The sequence below is a fragment of the Saccoglossus kowalevskii genome, chromosome 10 (genome assembly GCF_978046115.1).
Source record: "Saccoglossus kowalevskii chromosome 10, keSacKowa6.1, whole genome shotgun sequence".
In the NCBI taxonomy this organism is placed as follows: domain Eukaryota; kingdom Metazoa; phylum Hemichordata; class Enteropneusta; family Harrimaniidae; genus Saccoglossus; species Saccoglossus kowalevskii.
In genome coordinates, this window is record NC_140650.1 from 7135369 (window position 1) to 7152542 (window position 17174).

Here is a 17174-nt window from a genome sequence, read left to right on the forward strand (position 1 = left end):
AATATTATCAAGTTTTTATTATCATACAAATTAACAAATCGTGTGAAATTTTATGTGCAGAGAAAACACATATTTATGCTTTGGTTGACAGAACTTCTCAAAGTAAAAAAAAGAGGACCTGCGAAACTTTATACAATTGTCAGACACGCAGTGAATAGCACCGGTATGTTTTTGTAATACATGTAGTTCCAGTGCCTTTGCTTTCTGAGAAAAAAATCTGGCTCTGCACCTGAAAAAAAAAAAAAAAAAAAAAACATTTAGTCCAAAGTAAGCAGAGGTTGTAGGCATATGTGCTCCCATTGGCTGTAAGATTTAATTAAAAAAGATATTTGAGTCTTTTTAGTACGAAAAAATATTACTTAATAAATTTATACCAGCCAGAAAGAAATTGCAGTTCACACTGTACTATTTTAAACATGTTCTACCAAAGTCTTGGATGAACTAATTCAATAGTTTCCACTCTACAAAGTTGTCAAATAAATATTCACAGGATTCTGCAAAAATAAAATATTAAGAATGTGCAAAAAGCCAGAGTACTTGTGCCGAAAATTTCACTTGAGCTGAACCAAATGGATGCCAAGCTATCAAAAGTAATAAAAAAAAACTATTGAGAAAAATACAAAAAAATACATTTAATATAAAAGCAGATAGAAGTGCATAAAAAACTAATCAGCAGAGGTAGTGATCATGTAACCTAAATGTATGTCAAATTCACCTTTGAACTGGATTGCATTGTCTCAGATTGGCTGCTAATTTGCATATTAATTTGCATACTAATTAACATATTGTAGTTGTATTAAAATATTATATAAAATAATATCCGAAGTTTTGAAAAAAAAAAATTTAATATTAAGTCAACATCATTAAAATCGAGGATTACGTGAATTTGACCCCTCCCTAATATTATTTCACATATCCCTTAAAAACATGGCCGCCGTTAAATCCATCTCAATCGAGGTCCGTAATTTATTTTCCTGCTCATAATGGAGATAAATTATGGTAGCTAAACATTGAAATTGCCACCCTGACTTCTGTACCGAAATAAATAGTTGATTGGAAAAATGTGTCTCTGTTGACAGAGGTTCGATTTACCGATAAACTTCCAACACCGCATGGAGCATGGAAGTCCCGGTCACGAATGCAATAACGCACTCGGGTATCATATTTACTTCAAAGGTAATTTAAAAGTGATGATAGATTCATTGATATTGAATTAAAGTACTTTTCAATTTCATCATTGCTTTCAAGCAGTCACGGTTGGCCGAACTTGACTTGTTTTCTCGATAATTCTAGTCTAATTGTCGTCACGAAACCAAGTTTCAATCTGCTAGCAGTTGCCAATGAACACCGGAAATAGCAATCGTACATAACAGAATCACGATCAGCGTGTTCTAAACTTTTACGTTTTTATTATTCCAGTATTTCATATGCCAAACGTTATTCCTAAGCCTCCTTAATGACGAGATAAACTTTCGATTTACACGTTTCATAACCAGTTCTTGAACTAATAGCAGGACTGTTTTTCTGGCAAAGTGTGACACTGTGCGATCGTTTCTCACTAAAGTCAGGACACACAAAAGAATAAATCAAAGTTCATAATAAATACCAAAAGCACAGTTTCTTACCTTTGAGATAGAATTTAATCTATGTAAGCCTTGTGCAAAGAAAGATACAGTCCCGGAATACAATATCCTCAGACGAAATCGACGGCGATTTCCTCAGCGGTTAGACTGGCTCATGCGCAATACGGTATGCCAGTTCTCTTGTGAGATGTCGGCAAAACTCGGATTTTTCCGGCAAATTTCGGCACTTGTACTAGTAAAATGTTGAAAATCACAGAAAAACACAATGAAACTTTGGCGAATAAAAAAAATACTTGGCGTGCATATGCATGGCATTGAGAATAAAATTTGCACCAACTTGAAAAAAAAATGGACAGAGCATATCAAAGTTATAAGAGGTAAAAGACGGACGGGGACGGACGGACGGACGGACAGAACCCAATCTATAAGCCTTCGGCAGACTTCGTCTGCGAAGGCTAAAAAATCAGTGAAAATAAATTCTATACAAAACACCCAAAAAGCCTTTTCAGCGAAAATTAAATCCAGCTCAAATTAAAGTATTTTACAGTATTACAGCATATGAGCAGGCATTGAGCAAAGCATTACTAATTTACATTATCTTGTCTACAGTAAAACCAACTGTACTTTATTTTTTAAATGGACTGGGCTAAAATTGTTACCAACAAATTCATGACTGATGAATGTATCAGTTGGAGTGAGCATTTGAAATCAAGAATCATAGAACTACCATTATCTTTCTGTTTTCACTATTATTTCCACTAGCATTTCAACCCCTGGCAGGAATTTCTCACATTCAAATGCTATAAATCCCACATGTTTCCACAGTTCCTCTATGGAGACACTGTAATATTTCATAATGATATTGACAAATAAAGCGTGTTACAACACTGTTTCCATGTTCGCATTTCTGTTCGAATCAACCCCTATGACATCTTCAAATTCTACAATCTTGTACCACTGACTAAATTCATACCAGTGAATAAAAATATAATTTCAATATTTTTTCAAACAATTCAGGTACTCATGGTAACTATAGTAACTTACCCTGACTATTGCATCAGATATGCACTGAGCAAACACATGTCATGCATTATGCTAATTGACTGAAATGACACTGTATGATGTCTAGTTTCATTTGTTACATGAACAATCAAGTTAATTAAGAGAGCTAATTTGCATATCAATCTCCACATCCCATTATCTTTAATTAATCATTTTTATTTCAGTTGTTAGGTATGCATACAAATAATTCAAAAAAATTTAAACTTGACTTTTTTAGCCACAAATCATAAAATGAGGTTATGCTTGTTTGAACCCTTTAAATGGTAATGTCAATTTATGTCGTCATTCCCAAATTTTAAGCACATATATATTTTTCGTAATTTTTTTAAAATTGTTATCAAGACCTGTAGACAATAGGAAATTATGCCCATTTGAACCAAAATTATCAAAAAATTTTAGCAAAATACATAAAAATAGGAAAAATAGTGCACCAAAATTAGGACGCTTAAGAGTTAATGCAATGACATGTTCTGTTCCAAAATAGTTGTAATTCCACGGAATATGTTATTTTCAGCTCATTACAATATATGGAGTTCATGCATGATCATTTCAATTATATGTGTACACTTGTCAGTGTTTCCATAGTAACACATGATTGCGATTCAGACAAGTAACGATATGTAATGTCATTATTAGTGAAGAAACATGTTATGTGAGTTTTTTACTTTGTATGCACAGAATTTAATAATACCCATGTGTTCTAATGGTTTCTGTTGAATACGATTCAAAAGGACAGTGGTTGTCACGCAGCTTGCATTCAAATTATATAAAACAATGTATTTTACATGCGTTGAATACTAACCTCTTTAATTTACAAGAGACATATTAATGTGAATTGTACTGTAAAATTAAGCAGTTTACAGTATGATGCATGGGACCCACATCAAGACAACACATAGTGATGACCACCTTTTAACTCAATATTCTAATATCATTTATGTATTTGTTATTGTTTTTCACAAATATAATCTGAATTGTGCCAGCTAGTGTGCATGATCAGTTTTGTTGAAACAAAGCTTCACAAATAATACTGTACGCTGCTTTTATTTTTACAAAAATTTAACTTCAGTGAGGTACTAAAGACATGCAGTCTAGGAGGTAAATGTCATCAATTTGTTTTTAAAATAAATTGTGACAAAAATGACAGTATTATAATCACCAATTTTAAAAATGCAAAATATTGATTGCAATTATTAATACCGTATTTGCTATTTGCTAAGATGGCATCTCAAATAGTTGCACATATACTAAAAACAGCGTTTAATGTATACTGAATCATTGATAAAATATAACTTAATGTTTTATTTACGTAAGTAAGCTCATATGTTACTCATGTGCATCATTTACTACACATTTCTCAATGCATGCCCTGCAGCAATGCAAAGGATTCTGGGTAAAAATAACAGTATTTGAAACACACATCCATGTGTTATTATTTCTAATACAATGCTTGTTATTGTTTAAAATTTCACTTAGTAATAATAATAATAACTCAATATTGAAAACAGAGTCTCATTATTTCATAAAGTAGAATACAAGTCACTGACTGAAGCATGTACGTGGTTTGTTTTAGTAAGTAAACTTTGAGACAACTTCAATCATGGCGTAAATTTACTGAGTGGACATAAAGCATGACATGGACCACAGTCCCTCTATAGACTGTACATGGACCTCAGAATGCAAGCAATGCACAGTCCAGCACAATATATTCTATATCCACACAGTTTACACTAGTTCAAGATGACCTTTATCAATTATGACATACTGTAAAGTACCGGTACTTTATTTTCACTTGGATTTTATTTTTGCTATTTTCACTGAAGTTGGGACTTTTTTCCTATATTTTATATTCAACTCATCAAAAATCAGTGAATATAAACTTCATATCAACAAACAATCCTGACACTCCCTGCAAAAATCACCAAATTCATTCCAGAAACTTATGCAAAATTATAAAGAAATAATCTATTTGAACGAGAACCCTGAAGCATAACCCAAGTATTAAATTATCAAAGCTGTAGCTAAAAACCGACAAGACACTTTTTAGACTGAATATCAGCACTGCAGGAAACAGCAAACTATCAATAACAAAAAATGTAATGAAATTTATATCCACACAGACATGCCTGGTTTTCAGTAAAGAATTTCACAATATTCTGTTATATAAAGTTTGAGCCCAGGTTATGCAAGTATTACAAAAGTATTACATTAAGATAACATTAATAAGAAATAAATTCAAAAAGTTATCTTAAACGTGTTTTGACAGTCTTCCATGTTACCATGGTAACATTTGCCCACCACCCGTCTTTGGTTGATATGCGAATCGACACGAATTCATGAGATCACGAACTATAGGAAGTTCCCTGGGTTGTAAACTGATCTATTTAACCGTGTTAGTACACACACACAAGCAATAGTTCTAACCCGAACATCCTCGTCACGACGAATAATGGTCGAAACTGGTACTTCATCTCCATAGATACGACGTAAAGTTGGACATAGTTCACCAACTGTCGACATTTATCCTTTGCACTTTAGTGGCTTCAGTACTGGTATATAATGCAGTGAACGTGTTCATTTTGCTGACATGGCTGAACACGTGGTATAGAATACAGCCAATGAGGCGTCTCTTCCATCACCCCTCTCTATCATATACTTAACAGGCAATTTTATTTCACTGTTTCTAATAATAATTTATATTTGTATTTATGATAGTAGCGAATATGAACTGATGAATATTTGACTGTTTTATGTGTTGTCAGTAAATAAATTAATGCAATGTGTTAAATAATGTATGCATATATTATAATAACATCGAAGGGAGGGCCGCGCAATAGTTGCAACAGCCTATTCTCACCTTCCATCTTTTCATCAACCTTTGCATATTATTAGCCGCTGTCTCGGTTGGAAATTCGTCTGTTTTGGAGTATTTTTCTTGGATAGTTGCTGGCATTATTTTGTGACCTGTAAGGTAAGCTAACCATTCATGCAAAAAGGATTATATGTTTATTTTTAATCGGCCTTGTTCGCTGTGCAAAGACGTTGTTTCGGGGACCCGCCTAATTGAAAATTGGCAAATGCCGAAGTCCGTGCAAATGCTGTACATCAGCCGGCGAGGGTGTGTACTTTTCGGGTGCATGTTTCAGCTCTATTTGGCTAACTAATTCCCAGTGTATGCCCACTTATTATCCGAACGTCACTGCTAAGCAATGTATTTCCATGATCGACGCGAAATACTTCCACATTTGCCGATTTGAAGAGAATGTCGGCATTGTGCCACCCGCATCATTTTTGCAGCCAGTCGCCATTTTGGGTGTTCTGCAAATTTCATTTGAATGATGCCCATGTTGTTTATACAGAGATCGGTGAGATGTGAATGTCCGGAAGATATTCCGAAATTGAGTGATATATAGCATGTCGTTATTCCCAATCATAGATATATTTAGATTATTGGGAGCACATCCATGGAATAGCGACTCTCCCTTTTTCAGTCAAATGCATTTGTATGGTTTCCTCGGCACTTCGAACTAGACAAAAAAAAATAGGCGTGTTCGCTGCGGTAGGCATCCCACAGAGTACAAGCGAACTTTATCTTCAGATTTCCTGCCATTTTTTGAGTTTGTGAGTTATATTTATAATACTCTGCTTTTTTTTAATCAAAGGCCTGGCTTTTTAAAAACAATATCAGTTCAGTATGATGTAATTAGTCAGGGGAATGGTGTTTCTCATTAACGATGTTCGTTGTCTTTGGCACCTGCAATGGCTATTTTCACTGAGAAATATACATGTAGTAAGAATACATTGTTTTGCTGAATATTGTGTTGTACTACACCATTTGCGATATAATTATATACTGTAAAGGGGGTAATTATTCACTGGGTTTTAATTTAGCTTATTTCGCTGACTGGAAAAATGCGCTAAATTAAAACACAGTGAATATGTAAAATTTAGCATAGAACACATTATCTAAATGCCGAAACCGTGAATTTAAAACCCACTGAATATTCCCGAAATGGTAAATCAGTGAAATTTAAACCCAGTGAAAATTAGTCATTTTACAGTATAGTTAGTCCAGGAATAATACAAACAATGTAAAATTAGTTTATTTTTAACATAAACCACCCATATTACTGTGAAACAGTTATGTCAATGTCATGGTTTAAATCTACTGGAAATTTGTTCATGTCACATTTTTACTCTGTCTAATACATGATCATGAGCTTTTTGAAAATAAGTAATAATGTGATTATAATTTGGCAGTCTCGTTATTTTGCTTCCAAATCACATCAACACTTATGTAAATTTAATTAACAACTTGGTAGGTGTGTTGTTGAAAATAACGTACATGTAGATAATATAGAATCCACAGTGTACCACAGTGTACATTGCAAGCTTATATGAAATGGAGACAGGCTGTAGAATGACGTCATTACTGTCCAATCAACAGCTGGACTCAAACAAATGACAGGGCCATGACCCAGCTGGGGTTCACTGAAATTGAATTGGTGACAAAGAAGCTGACTAGACTTGGGAGTGTGTTGGGTCACAGCACATTTACGAGAATGTTGACCAGGTTTGATCATTACACACAGGGGAAATTTGAAATTATTTACATATGCAAGTGTTATACTTGTGTACATGGTAGAAATGTGGTTTAGCCTTGAAACTCTAGGAATCGTATTCAAGGCTTTGTGTCTTTATTGTGGCTATTGTGGGTTCAAATAATATGCTATAGTTCATTGACTGCTCTTTTCACTGTCATCCATGATCACTTCAGGTAACCCTGAATGGGTTCAATTTCTTGTTTCAGAAAAAAATGGTGATTTAAATTAATTATTGTATATGGCAGTTGCTTTATAGATTATGCAGGAGAAATTTGCAGAAAAGAATAAAGTCTGTGAAATAATTTCACATGCATTTTATGATTACCGAATACTATTAAAATTCTTTCCCAGTCCAACTCTACCAATTAACCTTGCATTTACTGACAGTCTTGTTTCAGTTGCTATTTAGTGTCCAATTCAATAAATAAACATCAGAGACTTGGATTATTAAACCTAAAACACTCTTAGGAACTGGATTATGGTATTTTCAAGTAGCACTTATGTGTAGACCCAGAGTCACAAACCACTTGAACCTTGTTTATGTTTGTGATATATGTAGAAGGGTCTATTTATTTAATTTATTGTGAGTTAATTAATACCCACACTAAAACGCACCAATTAACTGATATTTTTTCAATACTTCAATCTCTTTAATATCCCTCTTTATTGACTATTAAAAGATTGGGCTATAGTAATTCAGAAAAGGCAGTAAGTCACTGTAGCAAAGAGTTGCATGTGGACCCCCAAAGTTTTGTAATACATAGATTGCATGAATGCTACAAATGGCTTTTTTTGTAAACAAAATAGTTGTATGATTCAGGAATTGTGCCCCCAGGTCAAGCACTTCTTGTATTAGTCATGATGATGTTATAGCTAATTATTGCTATAGCTTTCCTGATTGGATGGCCACTCTACGTGCTTACTGTCATTCTGCCCGTCTAGATGCATTTTCTCTGATTGGGTAGCCACTCTGGGTACGTACTGTGTCATTCTGCCCATCTAGATGCATTTTCTCCAATTGAGTAGCCACATTAGGTGCGTACTGGATGATTGAGATGTCGTGATTTAGCTTAGCTTAGCTCATCTCATCTCATTTGTAATTCTACAAAATGACAGTATTAACAATTTTACCACAAAATTTACAAAACATTTACATCTTTCACAAATCAGTTATTTTATGAAGCTGCCCATCATGTTTATTTTCATTTGTGCTACATCACTTATAGTGTGGAATTGCTGCTCTCTATTATGGAATGACTACCCTCAAGCGTGGAATGACTGCCCTCTAGTGGGCGGGGGGGGGGGGGTGTGGGGTGACTGCCCTCTAGTGTGGAATGATTGCTTTCTTGATGCATGTTATTGGCTGCTACCCGGTATTACACAAATTTATAAATACTGCATTTGTTTTATTGGAAGCTTTGTAAATATCAAGTAGAAGCACACATATACCCAAATATTGCATTTATTGCATGTCAGATATAATATTTCCATAGATACTTCCGTGTCATTTACTTTAACACATGCACTACTAATGGAGCAAATATGGTACATACAACTGAATTGTACTAATTCACTATTTGGATTATGTATTTATTATTAATGTAAACTATTATTGCTAGGAATTGACTGTGAATGGGTCAATTTCATATGTTTATTTGATCTTTAGTTTCCATGCTTTGTATGACCTTTTGACCATTTTGTTTCTAACCTTGTAAGGGTTTTATGCACTCACTATGCATCAGTTTCTGTTTATAAACAAAAGGCTGTTTAGTGAACAAAATAACATTATTCCATTTTCAGGAATGTGATATTTTTTATAGAGAAAAAGTCCCAGATTTGATGCTTTTAGCAAATTTCCCAGCATGCTTTTCCTGAAGTAATTAATATTAATGAGATTACTTTGCATGGCTATGCCAAGTAGATCTCCAGAGGCCTATACACTGACTGTGTATTGTGATTGGAATGTGGTGCTAAGAAGCCATGTGTTCTAGCATTCATTTCACTCTGTTAAATATCTTGTTAAAAGTTGACCTGATTGACTTTTTTCTAGTAGTATAACTTACAGGATACTTGGGTGTGGTTTCTAGGTTTTGAATTTCATATAAAAAAAACCAAAGCAGTCATTGCAGTGTATCTTGTCTATACTAACACTGTTATTTTTAAAATTCTGGGCAAATCGCCATAAACTGACCTTGTCATATTTAAATGCTGATGTAAGGTTCATGTAATATGGGAAATGTATGGCATTATAACTATTTATCAGCAGGTCTTTAATTTTGGAAGCCATCTTGTTTATTTACATAAAAAATTTAAACTGTTATAATTGATTTATATTAACTAAATTATTATTTTTTTTGAACACTACTGCTAACAATTTATTTGCCGTGAAAGTAATACCTATAATATTGACTCTATTTTAATGCGTTCACCATGGTGATTAGATCACAACTTTCCCAGTTTTGCAGGAAATGATCATCCCGTAAGATCAATAAGTCATTTTACCAGTACCATTATTGTATTAAATTTAAGTGTATCTGTCAAACTTGACAAGGCCGATAGTTTCTGAAAGTATTTGATGTTTTTAGTTTTAGTTTATTTTCACATTGAACATTTGTTTGAAGAGAAAATGGTGATTAAAAATTGAAATAAAGTGGCCTTGATCGTATTCTTAATGTTCATTAATGTCTTTTCAATCTGATCATTGCCAGTCAGACAGGCAGGCGACTGTTATTTAAAAGTTTTGTATATGTCTGGCATTGTGATATGTTGTGGAATACAACTGCTTTGGTGAGACTGCAGTTTATTCTTAATTTCCCTCCAACTTTTAAAGTATTTCTGATATAATAATAATACGAATACTCTGCAAGTACTGTCTGAGGAAACTGTATGGTAAAGACAAAACATAATATATATATACATACATACATACATACATACATACATACATACATACATACATACATACATACATACATACATACAGACAGACAGAAAAAAACAAAAATACATATATAGTGATGAAAACTTGACTTCTGATAACCAAATATGGCGTGGTTTCCAATTTAAAACTAGGGTAGTTCTAGCTATAAGTTTCTTTTCCCCTCTTAAGATTGTTGGTTTGACATATATGAATCGTACAATTGTCAGAACCCTCATGCATGAACCCTCACTTGTCACTGATTCTCATATTTATAAGTCAGGTCAGGTTATGGAAACACTCTGTTTGGCCTGAGAGTTTAAGAAGCTATATTCTCTTACTAGATCACACTTCTATATTCTAAATATTGTCACCTGCTGTGAACACAGCCTTGACTAAAATAGCAAGATTATTTATTTCACTTTCACCTTCAATGATTTGCTGGATGACTCATCTCCAGGCAACTATACTGTTTGACAAAGTTATAATTGTGCACCAAAGGGATTACAAAGTTAACTGCGTTCTGTTTCAGTCCCATAGTATTGTGTAATGAATTCAAAGAAACCAAACATGAGGCACGCATGCTTTGACATAATGTCTGTGTTGGTTCTCAACAAAGGAGTGACTGTCTTTCCTAAATTGGAATGTTTCCAGCGAGACACATAAATGTAGGTCTGTACAGTAGTGATTGTTTGCCCCATGGCTAGACTGTAAAATATTATGAAAGACCTGTATTCAACTGTAATATAATTTGTCATTGAGGACAATAATGGACAATAAGTTGTCAACAAGGTGAGCAATTAATATTCAGCTGAGGCCTATCAGCACATCGTAGGTGGTTATTCAAGTGTATAAACATTATTGGTTTTAGCCAAATTTAATATTTCCCATCATGCATAGCGGTATATTTGTTATCTGTATCAGCTGTATGTGCATGTTATATATTGGTAAAAAAAACTGTCCATTGATTATTGGATAAAACACTTAAACCAATCCCACCAGTGTCTTGTCCAACCACAGTGCTCATCCCACTTGTAACCCATCCCACCAAGTATACATGTCGGATGACCCATTCCACTTCTACCACATGACTCATTTCACCTCTACCATATGACTCATTTCACCTCTACCACCTGACCCATTTCACCTCTACCACCTGACCCATTTCACCTCTACCACCTACCCATTTCACCTCTACCACGTTACCCATTCCACCTCTATCACCTGACCCATTCCACCTCTATCACCTGACCCATTCCACCTCTATCACCTGACCCATTCCACCTCTATCACCTGACCCATTCCACCTCTATCACCTGACCCATTCCACCTCTACCACCTGACCCATTCCACCTCTACCACCTGACCCATTCCACCTCTACCACCTGACCCATTCCACCTCTACCACCTGACCCATTCCACCTCTACCACCTGACCCATTCCACCTCTACCACCTGACCCATTCCACCTCTACCACCTGACCCATTCCACCTCTACCACCTGACCCATTCCACCTCTACCACCTGACCCATTCCACCTCTACCACCTGACCCATTCCACCTCTACCACCTGACCCATTCCACCTCTACCACCTGACCCATTCCACCTCTACCACCTGACCCATTCCACCTCTACCACCTGACCCATTCCACCTCTACCACCTGACCCATTCCACCTCTACCACCTGACCCATTCCACCTCTAACACATGACCCATTCCACCTCTAACACATGACCCATCCTACCACCAGTGCCAACATCACACCCAGCCCCACATTTGCCCCATGATGCTTCACACCAGTGCCCTTGTGCCCAATTCCACCAGTGTCTGCAGCCCATCCCACATGTACCCTATGACCCCATGTCACCTGTGTCTCCACTGTGCCTGGCTTATCCCACCAGTTCCCACAATGATGCTTCTCAACAGTGCCTCATTTCACCCAACCCATCCTACCAGAACCCCAACCTATCCCACAAGTACCACATGATCAATTCAACCTATGACCCATCCTACCAGTGTTCTCATGACCCATCCCACCAGTGTCCCACGACCCATCTAACCATGCAGAGTCCCCAGTACCCATCCCACCAGTGCCCACAACCCATTTCACCAGTGTATCCCTATGACCCCTCCCCAGTGAAAATGTATTATATACCTGTAATCTATGTGTCAGCTGTCTCTGTTCAGTGTGATTGTATGGATGTGATCATTTCAACATCAGTATCAACTTTCTGGACATATAATTGCAATAATTGTATGTATCTTTATATGTTGAATTAACAGAAATGGTGGAATTTTTTTTTTATATTCCCTGTAGCTCTTGTATTTAAGTACCACTAGTTTTTTGCATTTAGTATATTCTTGAGAATCATCGTTTATCTAAATTATTTGATATTCACATTGTGGCGGGAGCTCCGGGAAATTTGCCATTTACGATGTTTTGATATCAAGCTGTGATTCCAAATACATTTCTATGGGGGCATGGATATGTACGCTAGTGATTACACTCATCTGGTTGGGCTTTTGATATATAAATGTTGTTATTTTTGGTCGAAACATGCAGCAACATGTAAAAATCATGAGTTTAAAATGGCGGCTAATGTATGCAAAATGCCTGTCAATCACAGTTTGAGTAAGCAAGCATAATAAGCATTCATTTACTTAGTGGACAGAGGCGGAATTAATTACCCATGAGCACGTGGTACAATCCATGGGATTGAGTGGTTCCCCCTTAAAGCACCACATATGTCGCATTGCGTCTGAAACTGGCCCTATTCAAATGTACAATGCATGTCAAGTATTTTATTTACACAAAGTTAGACACTGTAAATAAGTGTCTGATTTGTTTTCTCAGTTGTTAGGTTTACTTGTGATATGTACTAGTTGAAAAATTAGAAAAACTTGTATTCTTGCTTTGATGCTATTGATAGACCAGTGAAGATGTTTTAAAAAAATTACTTCTTGATGTAATACCCATGGTATAAGCTGATTTGGTCAGTTAATTGAACAATTTTGAATTACCGTAAATTGTCTTGCTGTATATGTACCTGTAACATCCATAATAACTACCAGCAGTTATTATAGCTCTTCTATTTTCAGTTTACATCCCCAGATGCATGACTACATTCTAACACTTGTATCATACTCTTATTGTGACAATATAGTCATGCGCTTATCTGATCTTAATTAAAATGTAATTGTTTTAAGTAGAAAATTTTGACTACAGCAAACAGCTCAATTTAATAAAACCAGTGTTTTATTACTAACGTTTTTTTCCCACATTTGTTTGTATTATGATTAGAAAACAGGAAACTATAGACGTGTATTATGTCTTAAATTGTAAGTGGAAACCTTATATATGTCTTGATCCTGGTTTCACATTGATTGGTCACATGGTATGCTAGATCAGCTCAAATGTACAAGGAAATTGAAATGTACAAGTCATGTCCTAAGTGACAAGGATAGGGACAGTTTGAATAATTATGGAAATGAAAACCATGAAATGCTACAGAACAGAAGATCATAAACTGCTTTTAAACAATTTAATGCTTAGGAAAATGGTACTCTTTTAGCAGAGCAATTTTATAGATGTTTTTACCAGTCATCTGCAAGGTCAAGGTTATTTTGTAGTACCTCTTTAACCATTCATGTTCTTATCTCATAACCAGTTTAACTGTAATAAATCAAAATCTTCTTTCTTCAATGCATTCCATATTCATCAATAATTTAATACAAACTTGTATTTATCACAGCACATAATTATGTTTTTCCCCAAATCAAGTTTTTACTCAAAATTATTTCGGTTGCCAACTTTCTGTATTACCACTATGCAAACTCTTGATGCCACAACAATTAAATTAAAACTGTTGAGTGAATATGGCTATTGTAATCACTTCCTAGGTTGTAAATACTGATCCTGTCGCATCTGTTTCCATAGCAACATCAGTGATGTGTGGAGCAGCAGCTGATGATGATTAGTACCTCATCATCACTTAAAGGTTTCATTGGTACATTCTGTTTGTATTATCTGTGTACATATTTCATGTAAGCCACTGAGCAAGCAATCACCTACCACCCTGAGAATCATCTCTCTCTATTCTCAAACATCACAAGACAAAATTTCATCTCCCAAGCATACCAATAAGTTGATACGTGATTATTTTTTACTACGATTTACATGAATATTACTTCACTTCTACTCATCTGCCTTCCCTACAATAAATGGTACGACCCATCAGATTAGATATAGGAATGCATTCCAAAGTCTGTAGTGAATGAGTTCATTCATGCCAACAAGGACAAAGTGGCTACAATGGTATGTCTTTTGTCAAATAAGTCTCTTCCATTCAAAAAACAAACAAAATGTTTGCATGTTTTGCAGCGGGTCTTGCATTGTAATTAAACTCCATACATTGATATATTGAACCAAAAATCAGAGTCATTTCAAAGTTACGTATAAGATTTGTTCCTGATTGGCTACCCAATCCCAACACCTGACAGTTAGACCAATCAGAAAGCAGCTTAGCTGGTTTGTTGACAAGTTTTTTCAATATATCAAACTCTGCCTTGAATCCACTCAACTGAAAAATGGTAAGCAAAAAACTTGTTTCTCTAGCCCCAAGTAAATATGTTCACATGTGCTTGTTGCTAAGATTAAACTGAATCACATTTATTCTGGTAATATTGTGAAGTTTACCCAGCTTAGTTCTCACTGTTTTATGTCCCAAGTACAGATTTCCATCACTGGATTGGTTGTTTTCTCATCTTATTTAAATAACAGCGTGTAATATACCATTCCTTACAAAAAGATGAATTCTAGAGAATTTATATTTATGTACACATGACACCTCGAAATAGTGTGTAACCAGCAGGTCTATAATGTATGCACGTTTTCTGTAGGCCAGCATGGTTCCTGTGAAGTTATGTTAATAAACTTTCATAGTAGTCTAGGTACAGCAGTGAAAATAACATACTTTGTGTCAACTTTGAACAGTGGTTCATTTATTCATTCAGGTAGTCATGGCAACAACTTTTGGTGCTTATACAGAATAAAATTCTGCTAGTGGCTGGGCTAAACATTTCATATTACATGATACCACAGTTATGTAATTACACACAAATGATAATTTGTTCTCATTAAACTAATTATGAATTTATTTTTTATCAAATTTCTTGCAGAAATGTTTAAATCAGATTAGGACAGGGTATCAGAAAATGGATTAAGTATAAAATCTTTAAGTTTCTAACAGAGTATCTGTAAAATTAGATATGAAAAAGTTTAGATTCTTCCTCCTTTATAAATGAACTTAATAATTTGATTGTTAACTTTTATGCAAGCAGGTGGTAGAATGTGGGTGAAATTTACCTGAGCAATCAATAAAATTGAAGAAAAATTGTGATTAAAAGAAGAACAACTCCACTATAACAATCTATTTTTCTGTGTAACCTTCATTGGCCTTTCTTGGACTGACCTTGCCAGAAATCTGTTTTTAGTTTGTTTATTCTTGTCTTGTTTATATGTATACAAGTAATTAAGTTTTGTTTGTTTAACTGTTTATTTTCAAATTAATCACTCCCAGCTTTGAACACTATTGGTATGGATGGGCCAGATTCCAGTTTCATTTGGGGTAACGCCTATCATGCAAGACATCCGGCTATTATTCAACACTTGTAATTGGCTGTTTCCTTACTAGTCTACTTGAATGTAGTTGCATTGACCAATAAGGAAGCCTCTTTCAAACTGTTTTGGATGAGGTTTGGGAATGTGAGCCATATGTTTTAAGATATGTCATTTGAGTCATGTCTATAACAGTTTATATAGAGTGTTTACTATTCTAAGTGTGTGTCATCTTTTCACCATCAATGGTTTGATACCCTAAAACTGCATTGCACCAAATCTTAGAATAAATTTTGATACGAGTAAAAGTTGAATTTTACTTGCATTTCGGTTGCTAGGACTGGAATATTTGTAAGTAATCTGTTATTGTTTAACCTCAGTTGGAGACACTCCCATGGTACTGGTGGTATATCTGTGTTTATGTATTTCCCACTTAGTCCCACTCAATGAATTGATGTTGCTTTATTACATTGTACTTCACTGGAAAATTTGCATAATTTGTTCTATAATTGGTAAAAATATGATGGAGAAAAATAAGTAAAAATGGGCAAAATACTGCACCAAATTTAGGGGGGAGGTAGATGGCGCAAGACCTGAAGTGCGTTTTGGTAGCACTGAATCAATGGTAAGACAAAGAGCAAGTTCATTGAGTATCTGGGGTATTATGGAATGCTTATCTGTGTAAATATTATCAACTAAAATATAGAATATTGTCATGGGTCATATACTTTCCCATTATCAATAAATGAGAATCCTTTGGGCATGTTACATTGCATTGTGGGAAATATTACTAATGTACTTGGCATACTTGCATATGCTTAACCTTTGTTTTGTGAGTTGAGTGAATCCACCTGTCCCAGTGTCTTGCCTTTAAAAGTAGGCTCTGCTCCAGTGAAATTAAACACTCAATAAAATGCTTTCATTCAACATGAATGTAATTTTAATGACTGGATGTGGTTGGATCACAAGGGAGGAAATTGTACTGAAGCCATAGCTACTTGCTAGATTATATTTCCCTCTCATCCAATCACAGGCCATGTTGATTTCAAGGCTTTATTATGTTTTAATTTCTAAAACTATGACTTGATTAATAAAGGCATGAAACTACATGATATGTGAAAATCTTGATGAGTTTACACAAGGTATATAAGAAGTTCATTGGTGTCTACTGTAAAGTAATTTATTTTAGCTGGAATTAATTTTCACTGAAAAGACTTTGGGTGTTTTGTATGGAATTTATTTTCACTGTTTTTTGAAAAGTTGAATGTAAAATATAGGAAAAAAGGTTTTTATTTGCTGGATTTTATTTTCACTGAATTCACTTTCACAGTAGCTTGTTGCCAATTGATTTTTATCATGTGCATACAAATAATATAAATATGAAAATAAAA

At 34.8% G+C, this 17174-nt stretch overlaps 1 protein-coding gene and 1 long non-coding RNA gene across 2 annotated transcripts in view; one reads left to right on the forward strand and one right to left on the reverse strand.

Moving 5' to 3' along the window:
* On the reverse strand, window positions 1–1762 carry LOC146737841 (uncharacterized). Its single transcript, XR_014930693.1, has 2 exons — window positions 1626–1762; window positions 1–229 (listed from the first exon to the last, which is right to left on the reverse strand). It is a non-coding gene; the product is annotated as an uncharacterized LOC146737841 (long non-coding RNA).
* Window positions 1763–5507: 3745 nt separating this feature from the next.
* LOC100371265 (protein hu-li tai shao-like) overlaps window positions 5508–17174 on the forward strand; it is a 37947-nt gene continuing 26280 nt past the window's right edge. Inside the window, exon 1 of the mRNA XM_085504181.1 lies at window positions 5508–5616. The gene's annotated coding sequence lies outside the window, so the exon portion shown is untranslated. The remainder of the gene's footprint in view (window positions 5617–17174) is intronic.